This window comes from Macrobrachium nipponense, chromosome 7 (genome assembly GCF_015104395.2).
Source record: "Macrobrachium nipponense isolate FS-2020 chromosome 7, ASM1510439v2, whole genome shotgun sequence".
Classification (NCBI taxonomy): Eukaryota; Metazoa; Arthropoda; class Malacostraca; order Decapoda; family Palaemonidae; genus Macrobrachium; species Macrobrachium nipponense.
Window position 1 is genome coordinate 52,828,304 of NC_061109.1, and position 20,476 is coordinate 52,848,779.

The 20,476-nt window shown below is 41.6% G+C and overlaps 1 long non-coding RNA gene across 1 annotated transcript; it reads right to left on the reverse strand.

Annotated features, from left to right (window-relative positions):
* Positions 1 to 428: 428 nt before the first annotated feature.
* On the reverse strand, positions 429 to 13,066 carry LOC135217489 (uncharacterized). The gene is made up of 3 exons (XR_010315154.1): positions 12,841 to 13,066; positions 9,476 to 9,631; positions 429 to 460 (listed from the first exon to the last, which is right to left on the reverse strand). It is a non-coding gene; the product is annotated as an uncharacterized LOC135217489 (long non-coding RNA).
* Positions 13,067 to 20,476: the final 7,410 nt, after the last annotated feature.

Sequence of the window (20,476 nt, forward strand, 5' to 3'; positions counted from 1 at the left end):
CATCAGACATACCAAATTGCAGCCAACATGGCTTTATTAGTTTTTATTTTCATTGAAGATTAGCGATGGATTGTGCGTCTGGCAACGCTTGAGGTACCAGCTGCCGACACATCTTCATTTGACCGCACCTGGGGAGCAATTAAGCGCTGCCTAGTCGTGGCAGAGAGTTTCATGCTGCAGCACATCGAGTTTCATACAGCATAACTATACGCTGTACAGAAAACTCAATTGTGCCAAAGAAAGCGTGCGCTTTTTTTTCATGTTTCCTTTTACTATTATTAACATAGTAAAACCTGCATTAACAAAATAATATTGGGAAATGATTACTTATTGTTTACAACTAGAAACTGAGCTGGCATACCTTTAGTCTTCTTTTCTTCTTTCTGTCGAGGTTTATTTTCTTCCCAAAGACACTTTATCCCACAGCTTTCACCCACTGCAGTACAATACGATTGGTAGACTGGAGAGTCAAGTAAAATATCAACATAAGTATATGGATTAATAATTGTGCATTCATTTTCTACTGACCAGACTGTACGTAAACTTCTAGGATAGGAAAGGATAGGAAAGTATACAGAAAATAAGCATTAAGACCAGTCAAATGGACAGCCATTCCATTATGCAAAATAAGCCTCAATTCTCTTATAGTACTGTTGATAAGATTGGTAAATAAAGATATAGACAATACTAAGCCATTGAAATATTCATGGACAACTTATTTGTTCAGTAGTCTTCAAAACCAGCTGCTTCTTTTATATATCTATCCAACAAACTTAAAAACCCTGTCATTTGTAAGAACAAGGTAACTTACTTTGTCCAAATTTTATAATCCTATCCTTCTTGCTACTCATATTCATATTCACCAAACTCCTTTTACTTTGTCAAAAACATTCACTAATTCAAAGTTTGGCACCCCAGTTTCAAATTAATGCTGTATTTGTTTGGAGGGGCCAAAGTTTGTCTTGCCTCACAATATTGCACTTACATCTGTCCTTATCAGTTAAAACAGGCATAAAGATAGAACACACACTGCACATCCCAAAATTCCCAATAAACTCTTTCATTATACACACAAATATATACAGTAGGTTGTTGAACATTTCTTCTTTATGCCTAGCATTCAGTTATTAATGAAATTTTCTAAAAAAAAAAAAAAAAAATATCCCATTTGTCAAATAATGACTGTACTTTGTACTGACTGATAATGTTTTGTTTATAGTACTTGTATTTGATGGCCAACCGCATCCTACAAGAAAAACTGGTATAAACGGTTTTTTTCCTTTAAAATATATAGTTTAAGATAACAATAGTTCAACAAAATAAATTAAAAGTAACAGGATCCAAACGATATATTGCATAAAGTGATGCAGTATAAAATGACAATTTGTCGAAAATTGCATTTTTCCTAACTATACAAACCTGAGGTCCTTTAACAATAGGAAGGTAACTAGCGGCAGCTGGGACGGTCGTAAGCTTCGAACAAGGGGGTGGGAGAACGGTAGTTAACTGCTTGTCCGATCGTGCGCGCGCCCGCTGCGCCCCGAAGGAGGTGAAGAATCACTTTTGCTTTAGGCCCATGCAAAAAGTTGCAGAGTGAGGGGTGGGGCATGAGGTGGGACTATATGTAAAGGACCAACTCAGGTTTGTTATAGTTAGGAAAAATGCAATTTTCGACAAATTGTTCATTTGTTCCGATACGTAATACAAAACCGCGTCCTTTAACCAATAGGAAGGACTCTCTTATTGGTGGGAGGAATCTGAGTCTTTTTGGTGTGAACAGATGGTGTTGTCGTCCAACCCTGGAGTGCCTCCCGATTGATCGGGGTGTGCACTGCAGGATCAATGGTCAGACCTCTGGGCCAAGTACTAAGAGAGGGCAAGCGTATCACTTCGTACCAGCAAGCAAGAACTTGTTCCTGTTTGCAAGAGACAATCAATAAAATGATGGGTTTGTCTCAAGTTGGCATCCACTTCCTCACACTTGTTGGAGGAAGTGGTGGAATATTTACTCCTATCCCTACTGAAGGGATAGGATGGTGCTCTATTGAGTAGCTCACCATGCATCTCGTCCTTACCCAGCAAGGGTGACGACCGTGTCCCTCTACCCAAGAGTAGAGGGAAGAAAAAGATGGGAAGAGGAGCCAGTCACACTCTTGTTCACTCAATCCATTCTTACGGTCACACCAGGACTCGATGCTGTTCAGCCTGCGAGGGTCTGGGTTAACTACACAACGTGTTGAGCAACCACCACGGTTCCAAGGAAAAAGATCCAAGGAACTGTGTGCAATATCCCGAAGGTAGAAGGAGGTGCATGCGGTCCGGTTGGATCAGGCCCCTGCCTTCACTACCTGCGCCACGGAGAAGTTCTTGCGGAAATGCGACGAGAATGATGAAGAGGCGTCCCACACTCATCCTGGGGTGTAAGTTTCTTCAGACAGCTCCGTCGCGGTCCTTCTCAGGACAAAGCAGCATAGCCTTCGTATCGGAGGCGGTGGTTGAAGTCCCATTAGGGAGGGTATTGTGGAAGGACTCGAACCAATCGTCAGTTACCGAGAGGGGTCTGAGTCTTCGCTACGAAGACGGTACGAAATAGAGCGTCACAAATCCCCATCCCTTTGTGGCTTGACTTCTCAAGAGAAGTCATGCAGTTACCTAAGACGAAAAGAAGGGAAATAGTCTCTTATGACCTATCCCTCTTCTCGACTTTGGTTATGTACAGTACTCATACTGAAAAGCTATTAAGACGAAGTAATGATTGCTCTGGAACAATCCGAACTAAGTCCACAGCATAGTTCGTAACTGACTCGGTGCGTCTGACAGCTGCCGACTGACTGGTTCGGAATCGGTAGAGGCAAGTTGTCCAAGCATCCGGGTAAGTCACGTGACCTCGCCCTTTAAAGAGTTATGTGAGAGACCAAACAAATAATATATTTGTTAGTCACCGATGCCGGACGGCACGGTGATGATTCTCTTAATGCATAAGCTCAAAAGGCGAAAGTCAATTACCTTCAAAAAGACCGAGGTCCCTGATGGCAAGAAAAATCTCCATAGACGTTGAATCTCAGCTTAAGGAGAAACAACACTGTGACGTTGAGACGAAGGTAGGCAATGAATGCAACCTACGTCTTCCAGCTGAATCGAGAGAAGGAATCTCAAGATTCTAAACCTGTGCTTTACAAATGACTGAAACGCTAAACGCCATTTCATTGCTGTCCGGTGTGCAATGAAAGCGGAGCGTTCTTCAGTAATGAAACACAGGGGGGGAGAGCCGCTTGAAAGAACTGCTTCTCATGGGCTGAACGTTTGGAAGTAGAGCTGGCAGGTGTGGGAGTAGGCGATGTCTTTCAATACATCTGCTTAATCCGGGGTGAACAATGAACAATTGCACACCTCCGAATACAAGATATTTTGAGGACAAACTCAGATTCCGCAAAAATCATTCGCATTATCGAGATACGATGCAGCAAGAGACTATTACAGAATTCTGTTACCGTGCGGTAAACAGAAAGATGAGAGTTGAATAGATATCTCTGTTTAAAATTCTCGCAATACCGAAGACGATGAATACTAGCGTCACAGCAGTAGATGGTCATTCATGTATGCGAGAATTCCCGTTAATTCAGAGACTTAAGTCCGTGATTGTTGGCAGAGATACGGTTGGTATTCAATCAAAAGCAGGTGAGAAAGACAGCCAACCGTGCATCTCGAAGCGGCAGCTGGTACTGAAATGCCTCGGGCAATTCGATACGCATAGCTGTCGCTGACTCGTCATCCTGAGTTGCCAAGTAATCCTTTCCACGAAGGAATGCGTTCGGCTAGAACCACCGAGCATAAAAAAGATATGTTCGAGCAATTATATTTATGCGAAACGAATTTCGGTAAATATAAAAGCGTTAAATGGTGGTTGTGTGCACACACCATAAGTATATAAATTGAAATTAAAACTGGAAACTCCTGGGAGGTTGCAGGCAACCCTGAGTTGTAGTTCAATTAGAATACTCGTCTAAGTCGCAATCCGTAGAGTAACTAGGATATGCGCCTACCCCTCGGACAATTCAACTGCTTAGCATAATCATGTCGCGAGGTTATATACTTAGTATATTTTTGTGGATTCTGAACAACGATCTCCATCCTAAATTCTTTCCTTCAAGAAAACAAAATAAGGATTGGAGATCGACCACCTTCAATCTCTATCAAAGAGAGTGAAGAAGTCTTCCTCGAAGGAAAGCTTCAATGGTGAACAGAATACTAAGACGATAGTTCAAGCCAACTGGATATTCCCGTCCGTTCTTTCTCTATTCCAGGTTGGTCGCACTACTGTGAGATAGTCTTCTTTCAGCAGCAGTCTTCTTCCTAATGCTAGAAATTCCAGGAATTCGAGCATAGGCGAGGTTCCCGATTATCGTGTAACATATCGGGGATTCTCGTCTCGCTCACTTTGGACCGTGGTCTCGCCTAAGTGTTTGGAGATCGTAAAAAAACTCGAACACTCTGAATGCGCTAGAAATTCCGTAGAATTCTAAGCAGTCTGTGAAACCCCCACCGAATTCGTCAAACGACATCGGCTGGTGGTCCTCTCGATTCCCGTAGAAATCGAGAATGGGGCAGGATCCCTCCTCAACGACCGGGGCTTACGTCAGGTAGGACCCGAAGGTCCCCCCGTGGTAGCGCAGTCCCCAACGTGGGATCCTACAGAGAAATCTCTGTAGGATCCCTCCCCTTTCCCTCGTAGCCGTAAGGAGAGAGGGAATGGGGGAGGAATTGGATACTCGCTCGCCTTCCCAGTGGAACTAGCAGTTGGAGAAGAGTAGGAGCAGCCATCGCCTTGCGGCAATGGCCTCTCAGAGTCTGGGAAAACGTATCGTCAGGAGAAAACGTTTTCCCGAGGAGGGTTACGAACTCTCACTGTAGGTAAGGGTCTGCCGCCACTTGTGAACGTCGTCTGGGGTGGGGCTGATCAACACCTGACAGGAGAGAGCCGATACCGTCCTCCAACTCATTCCAGTCCTCGTCGAGGTCGAAACCTCTCAGGAGGACCGAGGAGTATTTAAATACGGTGTCGAAGACACGTAGAAACACCACTGTCGCAGTAGAGAAGGTGGAAGTAGCTTGATCGACCGGCCAGAACTGAGAGAGCCTTCTTGTCCGGAGATGAGAGACTGGTGGTTCAAGACAGAATCGGCAAGCTCCGATCGCGGCAAACCCACCGTCGGTTTTGGGTTCCCTCTCGGGCCCAAAACGCTAGAGCAGAGACATGGGCTCTGCTGGTGGGAGCGGCGATCCTTCCCCCAGGTCGTGTGCTGACGAATCAGTGCAATAACCTGGCAAAGTTACTCTGAATCTCGTAAGTTACAGCGTCTTGAGGAGTAGGACCGTCCATTCCCTCCAACAAGAGCAGCTCCCAAGACCCTCCTCCTTCAGAAGAAGGACCAGCAACAGATCCCTGACGGTTGCCTCCAATCACTTGCGCGTACATCCTGGCTGGTCCTAAGACCATACCTGGCACGTGCGGCGTCGTGACGGGATCGTGAGCGGCGCATCTCTCACGATCACTCCTATATACCTCGCTCTTCCTGGCGTATGTCGAGGAAGTTGAAGGTATCGGAGAGACAGAAACTGACGCTACCCCCTCCCCCCCTGACGGTCGCCTCCAATCACTTGCGCGTACGTCCTGGTTGGTCCTAAGACCATACGTGGCACGTGCGGCGTCGTGACGGGATCGTGAGCGGCGCATCTCTCACGATCACTCCTATATACCTCGCTCTTCCCGGCATGCCCCGAGGAAGTTGAAGGTAGTGGAGAGACAGACCTGACGCTCCCCCCCCACGCTCGCTGGCAGGACCAGCGTACGTGGGGGGCTGCAGCCGATCACCAACCCGCGGTGGGGATCGATCTGCAGGCCTGGCCGTGCCGCTCACCTGTGGCGAGCGGCTCGACTGAGCACGTCGACCCCGGTCCCGTGCGTCAGACGAGCTGCTGCTGGTTACCGTATCCGCCCGGTCCCTGTGGGGAGCGCGGTCAGGTGACCTGCAGAGCTTGCTTTCGCGGTGAGACCGGTGAACGTCCTCACGGGCACGTCAAACCGCTGGTACCAGCCGAGGCTGGTACCGTCGGTCGAGGGTGGGACCTGGGGGACCTCTTCCCAGCCTCAACCCGTGGCCGGTCAGAGACCGTCACGTCCACTGACGCCCGGGGTACCGGCTGGTCGCTGCGAGAGCGGCCGCTGGCCTGGCGAGAGTCACCTGAGGCAGCTCTCGACAGTCTTCTGCTCCGTGCCCGGTCATGACGCTGAGCGAACTCAGGCGTCTTAACTTTGGCTGCACGGTCACCCGAAGGAGACCGTACACCCGGAACTTCTCGCTGACGAGAAACCGAGTCGGTACCTGGTCTTAGCAGCAGAGCTGCCAAGACCAGGCGAGGGTGTACCAGCGGTAGCCAGCACACCCTTGGTCCCCGTCTTCTTCTTCTTCTCAGAAGAGGAGACGGGCCCCGTTCCCGAAGGAACAGGAGGACCAGCAGAAGAACCCCCCGTCACACCGGAGTGAGACGAGCCCTTCAAAGTTCCCGAAGGAGTCTTTCTTAGGGGGAAAACCCGGGTTACTAGCTGGTCGCTGCGAGAGCGGCCGCTGGCCTGGCGAGAATCACCTGAGCGGTTCTCGCCAGCCTTCTGCTCCGTGCCGCGGTCTTGGCGCCGAGCGAATCTTGGCGCCGAAACTTTGGCTGCACAGTCTCCCGAGAGGGAGAGCGTACACTCGGGATCTCCCGCGAACGATGAGACCGAGCCGGAACCTGGCGTAGCGGCATCGCCGCTAGCACCAGGCGAGAAAGTACCAGTGCTAACCAATACTCCTCTGGTCCCCGTCTATCTCTTCCTTACGGAAGGGGAGACGGGCCCCGCTCCCGACGAAGGAGCAGGAGGACCAGCAGAAGGACCCCCACCCCCACGTACACTGAAGTTGGGAACAGGCTTGGCTTAGAAGTTCCCGAAGGAGACTTCTTAGGGGGGAGGCAGCCTTCTTCTTCTTCGGCTTATGGGCCTTAGAAGTCGAAGGGAAGAGGCAGCAGCAGACGAAGACGAAGATGACACCTTCCTCTTCTTCGTCAGCTCACGCAGGACAGTCGTCAGGTCCTCCATCCAGGCCGGAGTCGGGCCTATTGCCGAAGCAACACGGCCCGACCTGCACCTGTCCGGAAGGACCTGGGACTGGGGAAGACACCTGGGCAGGACCAGCATGGACAGGCGCAGGAACCAGGAGCGACAGGAACAGCAACCAGCTCAGGAGCGGCAGGAACAGCGGCAGCGGTAAACACAGAAGGGACAGCCAAGCCAGTAGCTGGAACCACATCAGCGGCAGGTACGGCAGGCCCAGCCATCGCCTCGTAGAATCATCGGCAGCCAGCGGGAACCTGGTACTGGCGGCCGGTCCAGGGGCGAGCTGCTGGAACAGCGGAAGTCTGGGGGCAGGCAACACGAAGAAAACACAGGCGGCGGCGGCATACCCCTCCTCGGTACAGCGGGTGACCGGCCCTAGTAGCGGCAGACGGCGTCACCGACACAGCATGGGGAGTGTACCACGCGGGGGGAAGCAGCATAAGCGGCGTGGAGGTTGTAGTGGAGACTGCTCCAGGTCACCGCCCCAGACCTCGCTAGACGCTGCAGCAGATCGTGGATGCTAGGCACGCCTGCAGCCGCAGTGGTCCATACCTGTCCAAGGTCGTCTCCCACGGATGTAGCACCTGCGGTAGCACAGACGATTAGTAAGAGGGGTTCCCTCGCACTGGGGGGAGGACATGCCCCACCCCGAACGCAAGGAAGACCCCAAATACAAAATACGAGGAAGCTGAGCGGGGGGCAGGAAAGAAGACGAAGAATCGGATACCAAGGGAGTCGCGGGAGAGCTTTCCGACGACTTCCTGGCAGACCTTCGCTTCCCCTACCCCCGCACAGCAGTGAAAAGTAATATGAAAATGAAACAGAATACTGCACTTGCGATTCACTTCATAGAACTTAAAGGGGGAGGGAAAGATCAATTCCGGGTAAGAGCGGAAACTTGATCCATAATAATATGATGCTATCATAAAATATATGAAAATGAAACAGAATACTGCACTTGCGATTTTCACTTTCACAACAATAAATCGTAAGGATTAATTCCCAGGGTAAGAGCGGAAATTGATCCAAATTAAATTTGATGCAATTAATAAATGAAAATGAAAAGAAAACTGCATTGCGAATCCACTTTCATTGCATTCTATTCATACAAAATAAGAGGCTCGTGCCGAGCGCAATCACGCTCTCGGCAACGAACGCACAGGGCAAAAATATAATGAAAAAAAGTACTTACATCTTTCAATTACACACTTTTGCCCAAAATACATGACTCGGCGCGAGTCCGCCCGCCCTCGGCACCGAGACATAATTCAAGTCAATTTCATGAAAAGAGCGGAAATCGCCGCCTCTACGGCGATAGCTCCATGTTGATTCATAATTAAGTAATGAAAATGAAAACAGTGTACTTACAGTTTCATTTTCAAGTCAAACAAACCATTAGTAGAAAACACAATATAAACAAAGCATACGACGATGAAGCGGGCAGAGAGCAATGACGAACACGTCCTTCACACCCGCGGCCGAAAGCAAAAGTGGTTCTTCACCTCTCGGGCGCGCGGTCGCGCGCACGATCGGACAAGCAGTTAACTACCGTTCTCCCCTTGTTCGAAGCTTACGACCGTCCCAGCTGCCGCTAGTTACCCTCCTATTGTTAAAGGACCGAGGGTTTGTATTACGTATCGGAACAAATAAGATTATACTATCTCTTGGCTGAGACCTTGGTATCAGCCTGTGTATGAGCATGCTGCAGGCAAAAAACTGTATTCTGAGTAGAACAAATAATTGTTTACTTGTCAAAAAATGTGTTTCCATACTTAACCCTCAACAACTTGTATATTGTATACCCAGTCACATATATACCATTTTTCTTTTAAACTCAAACTTACACAACTGTTTCTTAAAAAAGCTTAATTCACATACACTCTACTCGCTCCTAAATCTTTCTTTTATCTTACTTTCTCAACCAAAATTCTACTTAGTATACTAAGTATTGTTTTGCCCCTAGAATTCTTAGTCACCTCTTTCTCCACAAAATATCAACTAATCTCCTCATTCATTTCTTTGCAACTGTCCCTCACCTGTCATTTAATCATAACTCACTGTTATTGCTCATGCAATTCAGTTAACTAGTGCTTATGTAATTTCAACTATTTAAATGTCCTCCTTTGTTAAAACTGATATTTTAAATTCGGCATCATAAATACCTTTTGCCCCTTACTTAACCTTCCAAAAGATTCAACTATGTCTGGATTTTAGGGATACAGCTGTTTTTTTTTTCTCCTGAAATCTAGTTAATTTAATAGACAAACAAAGTTTCAAAATTCAGTCTTATACTGGAAAAAACAAATGGAAACAAATCCTTGCCTCATCACTAAGAAGGTCAAGATAATGCTTGGGTTTGTATACTTCAACCCACAAGGAGTCTTTGACGTTGTCTTTGTCATCCTCATTGCCAGATTCCAATCCAGAGTCCTCTGCAGCCTGTAATTTCTCTGCCTTACGCCTATCCTGTTGAATTTGCTGAAAAAGAAATTATTAGAAATACAGTAAAGTACAAGTAATTATTGACAAAAACAAATATATGTAAACAATGAATACAATAACATTAATTTACAGTCATACTAATGTATCTATTCTTTCTTTTTTTAATATAAATTTTATATCATTAAATCTTAAATTTTTTCTTATGCTAAACCCATTACATCTTTACATTAGCATGACTGCAGTAGCAGCAATTTCAGACTAACTCCAAGAGAAGACTCCTCCTTCCACCTATGTGAGTATGTATCTGGGTCTATGAACCCTCTGGGGCATATTCCCCCTGATGAAGCCAAGGGATACGTTCTTATCCTTCTTCCTCCTCTACCAAACAAACTCCCACTGTAGAGAAGTCAAGCTAACACATTCCTTGCAGGGGAAACCACAAGTACACATCTTCCCATACAAAAGGAATAAAACATCTGAGGGTCTGCTATTACAGAGAATAAAAAATGCCCAAAAGGACACCCATGTTCCACACAACACCACTGATCATGTTTTTTTCTACATCTTGGGATGAAAAAATAATAATAATAAAAAAAAAAAATCCAAAGTAATAAATAAAGAAGGAAATCTTGTCCTCATTAACACAATTCAACAACAGTGAGAGAAGAGAGCAAGAGCAACACATCTGCTCTTCACAGAAATCAGAAAAAAAAACAAATGATAATATGTATAAGGGGAGAAATGGCCATTTCACCACATCATCCCCAAACCACCAATTAACAACCTCATGTAATCTAGCTCAACATTTAATACAGCTTGCATAGACGAAATGGTTTGTATTTCTCTTGGAACAAATAAGGTTTTATTTGGAAAAGATATTAACCCTCTTACACCAAAGGGGTATAATAAAAATCGTCTCCCGTATGCCGAGGCGGTCTCGGAGTGAGCACCGAAGCGGAATTTTTTTTTTTTTTTAAATCACAGCGCGCTTAGTTTTCAAGATTAAGAGTTCATTTTTGGCTCTTTTTTTTTGTCATTGTCTTAAGTTTAGTATGCAACCATAAGAAATTAAAAAAAAATATCATCATCATATATAAATAATGCAATATATGATAGCACAATATATAGTATAGCTAAGTGATTGTATTCAAATCGCGCTGTGAGCAAAACGGTTAAAGCTAACGAGTTAATTTTATTTTTTTGTATTGTACCCTAAATTGTGATCATTTCGGTACACAACACATTGTAAAACGATAAAAGCAACACAGAGAAAATATTATCACAAAATGATGCATGAATTCGTAACGAGCGGACGTAAAAATTTTTTTTTTTTCAAAAATTCACCATAAATCTAAATATTGTTCTAGAGACTTCCAATTTGTTTCAAAATGAAGTTAAATGATTGAATATTACTATACTGTAAGAGTTTTAGCTTACAATTGCAGTTTTTGACCATTTCGAATGAGTTAAAGTTGACCAAATGTCGAATTTTTTTATATATTTTTTTATATGCAACTATTTCGAAAATGAGAAAAGCTACAACCTTCAATTATTTTTTTTTTTGTATTCTACATGAAATTGCGCACATTTTCATATATAAAACACTATGAAACGCCTAATATGAAACGGAGCAAATATAACGATAATGCGACATACGCATTTCAGAGATTTGCGGCGGAGAATCCGCGCGCGGAGGGAAGGAAAGTTTTTTTTTAAATTCACCATAAATCTAAATATTGTGCAAAGGACTTCAAATTTGTTTCAAAATGAAGATAAAGACTGAATATTACTAGACTGTAAGAGGTTTTAGTCTTACAATTGCATTTTTTTTACTATTTCGGTAAAGTCAAAGTAGACCGAACGTGGTTTTTTTTGGGGGTTTTTTTTCTATTTATCGTGATTTATATGCAAATATTTCAAAAATGAGAAAAGCTACAACCTTCAATCATTTATAGTTGTATTCTACATGAAATTGCACACATTTTCATATATAAAATTTTATGTAACGACTTATTTAAAATGGTGTAAACATTACGACAATCGCATGAAAAAATTTCTGATTTTTTTCGGGAGAGTTACAGCACGGACGTAAGGAAAATGTTTTTTTTTTCATAAATTCACCATAAATCAAAATATTGTGCTAGATACTTCCAATTTGTTGCAAAATGAAGGTAAATGATTGAATATTCTAGAATATAAGAGTTTTTTAGCTTACAATGCGTTTTTCGACCATTTCGGTAGTCAAAGTTGACCGAAGGTTAAAATTTTGGCACTTATCGTTATTTATATGAAAATATTTCAAAACTATAAAGCTACAACCATGGGTTTGATTTCTGTTGTATTGTGCATGAAACTATGCACATTTCCATATATAAAACTTTATGTAACGGCTAATTTAAAATGGTGCAAAACATTAGGACAATCGCACGAAAAAATTTATCGGAAGTTACGCGCGGACGTAAGGAAAAAGTTTTTTCATAAATTCACCCATAAATCGAAATATTGTGCTAGACGTCCAATTTTTGTTCCAAAATGAAGGTAAATGATTGAATATTACTAGAATATGAGAGTTTTAGCTTAAAATTGCGTTTTTCTACCATTTCGGTAGAGTCAAAGTTGACCGAAGGTTGAAATTTTGGCACTCATCGTTATTTATATGAAAATATTTCAAAACTGATAAAAGCTACAATCATGAGTATTTTTTTTTTTGTGTATTTTACAAGAAATTGCGCACATTTTTCAATATATAATAGTCCATCAAAATGGCTAATTTAAAATGGTGCAAAAATTATGTCAAAGTGACAAAATAATTTCTGAGATGTGTCACTGATACTTTTTAGTGAGATAAGAAAGAAAATTCGCGCTTGCTTTGCCTGTGTAACAATTGTAAACAAAACAACGCCTTCATCGTGAGCTCCCAGCATCCCCCCAAGGCAGGCAGTGATTCAAAAGTTTTCGGCTGGTAGGCCCTATAAGTACTTTTCCGCAAATTTTAAAAAAACTTTTTTATGTTGACGTTTAATACGTCCAATCGGTACCCGGGAGACAATTTACCTCGACGTTCAATACATCCAATCGGTGTAAGAGGGTTAATATAATCAATGAAATACATGCTTTATTTATCAAACATGTATATTAAGTTTTTTATCCGATAAACACAATAGAAAGCCAAAAAAAATTTATCTTAAACATGCAGTACAGCACAGGAATTAAAAGCATAAGGTTTCATAAAAGAATCTACAAACCTCTTCTTCAGCCTGAGCTTTTAGTCGAGTATATGGAGGGACTCAAAAGGCATAAGGTCTTTTGAGTAGCAGATATGGATAATATCTGCTGATTTAGTTCTTCTTCATCAATTTTATTCAGGTAGAAAACGTTCACCTGCCTCTGTGGTGATTGCCTGAAAATCACCCTCTGGTAATCGACGATGGATATGAGCTATATGATTAGACCTGTAAAACAGTACTTTTGATTAGTCATTTTTCAAGCACACTGATATATCAACTTATAAAATGAATAAGTAACATGTACATAGCATCATAGCATTAAAATAAACTACAAACTCACATGAGTATACTTTACTGAAAAGTGTTTTCCAAGATACTGATCAACTGATTACTGTCCCACTCAACTATTCATGCAAATTCCATAATTGTGGATTTAATGTTTTACATTTCAATACATATCACTTATTCACATACATTTCCTGTTCTTCACATGGTTTTTTCCTTAAATACAGTAACCACTCAATATAATGTATTTCAGTACAGTAGGTCCAATTTCTAAATACACAAGTCAACACAGTTACAAGGTACCAAGTTCATCTTGTACAAGAAACAAGGAATAGCCAATCAATGGTTGCTTAACTTCAAGAAATGTACTTCCATTGATAATAACTAGGATTTTCATATGTTTTCTGCCATTACAATGAAATCTGCATTGTTTTCTGCCATAAAATGGTAAAATGGTATGAAACTGAAGACTTTCAAGAAACAATGAGAACAAACAATGAGAACATAGCAATACTCTTTTGTATCCACAACAGAGCTTCCAGAAAAATGATACAAGATTACAGTGGACCCCCCGTATTCGCGTTCTCCAGATTCGCGGACTCACACATTCGCGGATTTCTCTCGGGAACGTTTCCCTGCATTATTCGCGGAAAATTCGCGCATTTGCGGTATTTTTCTATGATAAATATCCACAAATTCCTGTTTTTTTTTATGAATTTCATTATAAAATGCACTTTTTGTGATAAAACTATTAAAAAAACTATGTAGGGAAATTTTTAGTGGGTTTTTCTTGAGTTTTAACTAACAAAATAGGCTGTTTTTAGCATTTTTATAGGGGTTCCAAACATTCGCGGATTCTAACTATTCACGGGGGGGTCTGGTACGCATCCCCCGCGAATACGGGGGGACCACTGTAATCATAAATTAAGAATAGTACTGGATTTAGCAATATCAACAATTAAAAGGGAAGACTCATCATGCAGTGAACTATCAAGAATCTTAGTGTCCGAAAATTCTGAAGGAAATTATGTAACCTGAGAAATATAATCACTTCAAAAAAATATCTTAGTAACATTCACTTCAGGGTGTGACGTCCCTGCCTACAGGAGTTAGATAGAAGAGACTTTTTAGCCTTGGCAGACAACTTTTGGTAGACAACACTTCTGGGAGAAGATTACTCTGAATTCAAACCTTGTTCTCCAAACTTGGACTATGCTACAGCCACTGTACCATGGCCTTCCATGGTCTTGGGTTTGATTGATTTCCCTTGCCACCAGGGTACAATCAGGCATTTATCCTCTTTTTCATTCACTGTCCTGTCAGTTAGTAGTATGTACGACAGACTGAGAAAGTAAAAGGATTATCAGAAACTGGCCTTCATCTTTACCCAATCTATTCCTACTGAGCATTTTATTTTCAAATCCATCCTGACTTTCCTCCCCCTGTTGTTGTGGCAAACCTGGTGGATTTCACCTGCTTTACAAGGTGTGCCAGTGCCACCTTGTCAACCAGTTGTTTTTCAACACTTTTTTCAATGACATTACAGAAAAATTTACTTATTCTTTCAATAGAATTTATTGTAAATAATGCAAATATGAAAAAGAAACCCACAAATTCAATTTGTAACTTGTTTACTTTCTAAGTATTTACATTTAGTTTTTACTCCACACTCGAGTACTTTCAGGCCCTTCTAGGGCTAGGATTAAATTTTTGTGCAGGGACTACAAACAATATTAACATAGAATTCAACAGCAAGATTAACTACCTTAATGTTGAACATCACAATGATTTAGCTCCTTTTCTCAGAGGAGTGATGATAGGGAGTAATGAAACGCAAACTTGGAGATATCTTGCCAAGGAGATTTAGTATCGCTCTGAAGGGATTAAAAAGCTACAAAGATATTAGAATTATGAAAGCTGACAAAGGGGGTAGTATTGTCATCATGAATAGCTCAGAATATAGGGTTAAAATGTACAGGCTACTAGATGATGAAACTACTTATGATAAAATAGAGAATCCTCCAACAATCCAAAAGCTTCAGAATACCTTTAATCAGAATGTGAAGAAAATAATCAGCAGATAGGTAATGGAAGGACATGCTATGCATAAATTATTCTCAAGTAAATTACCTGAACTTGCATATATATATGGCAGCCCCAAAATCACAAGGAGGGCTGCCCACTACGCCCTATTGTTTCTAGTAGGAAATCTCCTAACAAAAACTTAGCTGTGTGGTTTTACTGGAGAACTAGGAATATAACTTAGGTATATTTTCAGAATCCCATATTAAAACATTCAGTATATTTCATAGACAAAGTTAAGAAAAAGAATATAAAGGGACACATGGTTAGTTTTGATGTAGTAGCATTATCACCAATGTCCCCTTAGATAAAGTATTAGAATTCCTACAGACTAAACAATAGAGGGTATTTTCAATCCAAACATCGAATAGGCGTCTTCCTGAGTTGATCAAATTGTGTGTCAGTGATACTTAGTTCACGTTTGAGGGACATGTTTACAAACAGAAAATGGAGTAGCTATGGGGTCCTCATTATCAACCTATACTCGCTAACATCCATATGGAATATTCGAAACTAATCTAGTTTCCTAATGTGAATGTCCCTAACTTAAAACTGCAAGGATGGTGGAGATACGTGGATGATATTTTTGCTATCTGCAAGGGGATGGAAATAAAATAGAAACTTTTCTAGATGAGCTCAATAAGTTGATAACAATATCCAGTTCACTTTAGAGAAAAGTAACAATAATAAACTGCCCTTTTTAGACATACTCATAGAAAGAAAAGAAACAGGATATGAATTCGCACATATAGAAAGCCCACACATACAAACTCATATATTCATTTCTTCTCTTTTCATAGTCATGATATAAAAATAGGGGTTCTAACAGGTTTATTTCTTAGGGCAATGAGAACGTGTGACCCTTGCAAGATAGGGCAAGAAATAAATTACATCGATAAAAGCTTCGATGCATTAGCATACCCGGAATGGTTCAGAAAAAGGGCACTCAACAAAGCTAGAAAAATATTTTACAGAGCGAATGTAGAGAGTGCATGGAATAAAGAAAACAAGAAAATAGTTGCCCTCCCTTTTTATGCCTAAAATGAAACAAATCACTTCAAAATGAAAGAAAGTCAATATAAATTTGTATATACCTTTGATAATACCTTAAAAAACAAAGTATGTAAAAATAAATTGGAAGGAGAAGACAGGAATACAGATGATGTAGCGGGGGTATACATAATCAATTGCAATAATTGTGGAGACAGATATGTGGGGGAATCAGGTAGGGGAATAAGGACTAGAGTCCAAGAACATAGAAGGGCAGTACAGCTTAACTCTCAGGGGACTGCTATAGCTAGACATTGTTGGGAAAATGACCATAGGATGGATTTCAAAAACAGTAGGCTTACATACAAAAGCAACAAAATTAGTCACAGGAGGGTAGTAGAAGGTGCACTTATCAGAGAGATCAAAGTAATTGAAGGAAACAAAGGTTTTACCTCAGAAGATCCCATAAGCCGAGCTTTGATATTAAAAGAAGCTAAGATTGACCCTGCTGACCTGGAGATTAGGTTTCCTGCCCAACAGTCTTTCGGTGACCACACCCTTACCACAAGGGTGAATCCCATTGACCATCAGCTCAGGATATCAGAGCGACAAGAGGGGATTGGCAACTCTCAAGAAAACCAGAACAGCCATCGCATAAATGACAGCACAACGAAGACTGCTGGGCCTTGACCCAGGCTAACATCCCAAACATCTCTTGAGAATGGGCCACAGAAGGGCCTGAAAGTACTCGAGTGTGGAGTAAAACTAAATGTAAATACTTAGAAGTAAACAAGTTACAAATTGAATTTGTGGGTTTCTTTTTCAATCTTCAGAAGAAAACTGAAAGAAGTTTTTGTTTGGTTAATGCAAATACTGTCGCTCTGGATGGCAGTGTTGTTGATTTTTACAATGTTATTGTATTTATGAGTCTACTTATTAGTTTTGATACTGATTTTATGTTATTAATTCTAAATCTATCAGGAGATATTGAGCTGAATCCTGGACCTATTACTAATTAAAGTAAGAAAAATTGCAGAGTACTTTACACAAATATTTGGGGCTTAAGGTCAAATTTACTTGATCTCCAGTGTGTGCCTATAACTACAATTTGAAATTTTTATCAGTCTCTCTCGAGTTTTAAATCCCATGGTTTGATGGCCCTGACTTTACATATTTAATATCGTACCCCTAAGTCCACATGAACTATTTATCGTCAGAAAAATCTGGAGTGTGGTTACCAAGATCTTTGTGTACAAATTTTCTGTAAGTTCTACTAGAGTGTATTCATACTTGCGGTTTACCGGAATCCAAATACGTATTGACAATTTTATAAACGACAGCCTCTTGATTAGTATGGCTCAGTCACAGGCTTCAAAAGTTCCATTCGTTATTTGTGGAGACTGAAATACACAGAACAGTGAGTGGCAAAATTCAAATTCCAGGTAAACATGGCCGGTCTGCTCTTGAGGTCTACATATCCTCTGATTTTGTCCAGCTAATTGAGGAATCCACTCACATTTCTGGTAATATATTAGACCTCATATTCAGAGACATTCCAGCTACTGTCAAGTCCAAGGTCTGTGAATATACATATAGGCACTTCTGATCATTGCACCACTGAGATGGACATATCTGTCAATCAGTATAAAGGCAGTCCCCGGGTTACAACGGGGGTTCCGTTCTTGAGACACGTCGTAAGCCGAAAATCATCGTAAGCCGGAACATCGTCAAAAATCCAAGAAAACCTACTTTTAATGCTTTGGGTGCATTGAAAAATCTATGTAACTGCATGATGGCATGTCATCAAAAAAAACTTCAAATATTGATTATTTGCATTTTTTGGTGCATATTTCATCTGTCAGATGAGCGTTGTAGGCGTCGTAACCCTGGAACATGCGTCGTAACCTGGAAATAATGTCTGATGAATATAATTGAAAAGCGTCGTAACCTCGGAACGTTGTAAGCCGAGACCGTCGTAACCTGGGGACTGCCTGTATTCCTCATGCCACCGTTGGTAAAATGGTTTGGCTTAAATTTAGACCCAATTGATCCCAATTGGCTCTGGATTTTAGCCAAGCCGTTTTACCAATGGTGGCATTAGGAATATGTATACCGATTGACAGATATATCCATCTCAATGATGCAATGATCAGGGGTGCCTATATGTATATTCACAGACCTTGGACTTGACAATAGTTGGAACATCTGAATATGAGATCTAATCTCTTACCAGAAATGTGAGTGGATTCCTCAATTAGCTGGACAAAATTGGAGGATACAGAGAACACAAGAGCAGACTGGCAATGTTTATTAATGAAATATATATTTACCCACGTACTGTACTGTGCATTACAGTCTCCACAAAAATATAGAAAGCTTTTTCTTTCCTTTGTTTTGTTTGAAGAGTTTCTAGTGTGCTGTCTCCCAAGATAAGTAAATTCTACAAATTTTCATGCCAAGCAGTATCTTCGGAGATGAACGCAAGTTTAGTAACACAGTGCTGGTTCCAAAAAGTGGCAAATTTGCATAGTGCAATAACAACAGGACAATCTCTATTCTCCCTGTGCACTTATTAGTTGTTGAAAAACTTATTTTTAAGCCACTGCATAAGTATGTAGAATCTAAATGATTGTTAGCTGATAGTCAATATGAATACGAAAGCTGCCATTAACTTCTCCAGATCCCACTCCCCAAAACCCCAAAAACCCTTTCTCAGTCTGTTTATGAGTGTAAGCAGCACTACCAACATTTTCCTAAGCTGCACAGCATTGCCAACCATCAAAGAGTGGTTTTTTGTTTTTTTTATTTATATATACTATCATATATATCCTTGGGGCCTTGATCCCTAGCCTGGGTGTGTTGGATAGTGTCAAGTTCCAGCTAATGGTGATCCAGATAACTGAAGGATTACTGTATGTATATGATTAAGGGAATTACACAAAAATTACCAGGACGATACCATTATGGGTCATGTGGAGCTGGGATGCACACACTGAAAGGTGGAAAGGACTCTTCTGTGCAGTGTGTGGAGGACTGAGCTGCGCTTACATCATAAAGTATGGCTCTGTGCTCAAACAAACTTGTAATACAGGACCTAAAGCCCGCACAATTGTGCAATCAACCATGTTAAACGCAAAAATCTATCCAACTGAATGTTACTAACTCGCTGTTCCTAGAAGACTGCTGCAGGTCCAATCATTCACGGCCTACATTCTTTGTGATGACGTCATGGCATGTCACGTGACGTACCACGTGAATACATGCGCACAGATTGTATAACGAAATATACATATACAAAATTAATCTTTATTTAGCTGCATATCTTACGTTATATGCAGAAACACTAACACTCTCCCCTTCTTTCTTTGTCTGGAAGGAGAGTTTTTTAACGCTGTCGTCTCCATTCATTCTCTGCTGACCGCAGCACGTAGCCTCCGCTCGGTCGACGCCCCTCTTCTTTGTCAGACAATCAGCAAGTTGCTGTGATGTATCTACCCAGACCACTTCCAGTAAATTTCACCACGTTCTAGCATGTCTGCGCAAAACAGCTATGTCAATTCTCAATCTCTTATCTTCCACATTCTTGTAGGAATGAAGAGCGTCAACGAGGCTTTTATTGTCAACGAAACATTTTATTTTCATGCTCCTACATCCAGAAATTTCGCACAGAATTCTAGCCAGGTATACTGCAGTCTCTGCACATTCCAAAGCGCCATTGTTTCAGCTGATAGGGTGGACTTGACCACTCTTCTAATTTTTCTTGTTTGCCAGAATACTGGACACTCTCCATATCATTATCCCGTAAGAAAATCACGAATCCTCCTTGTGATCCATTTCCTTTTAAGTTGGCAAACGAGGCATCAGAAAAACACTCGAGGTGACACTCTTCAAAATTGCCTCATCCTTGGCATATACAATTTAACATTATCAGTCTTTACTCTCTCTATGACTTTGTTGAGCCGCATTAAATCTGACACTGTTGCATTGCAACGTAACCCACTTAACTCACACACGTCAAATGAAATGTCAGGTCTGGTGTGAGTAGCAATCCAGCTTAACTGTCCAATCATAGCTCTATACTCTGATTTCTCTCCGAGTCAGACAGCTCTGCAGACTTCACCGCAGCCCGTTGTCTACTCACAGGTATTGGTTTCAAGGTCATTGCATACTGAAACTGGTCAAGAGCTATGCTGCCATTCTTGTTTGATACAACATTTATTCCAACGTACTTGAAGGCCTTAGTCTCTGAGCTCCCTAGGTGAATGTCTCTCTCAACTTATCAATCACTTGTCGCTAA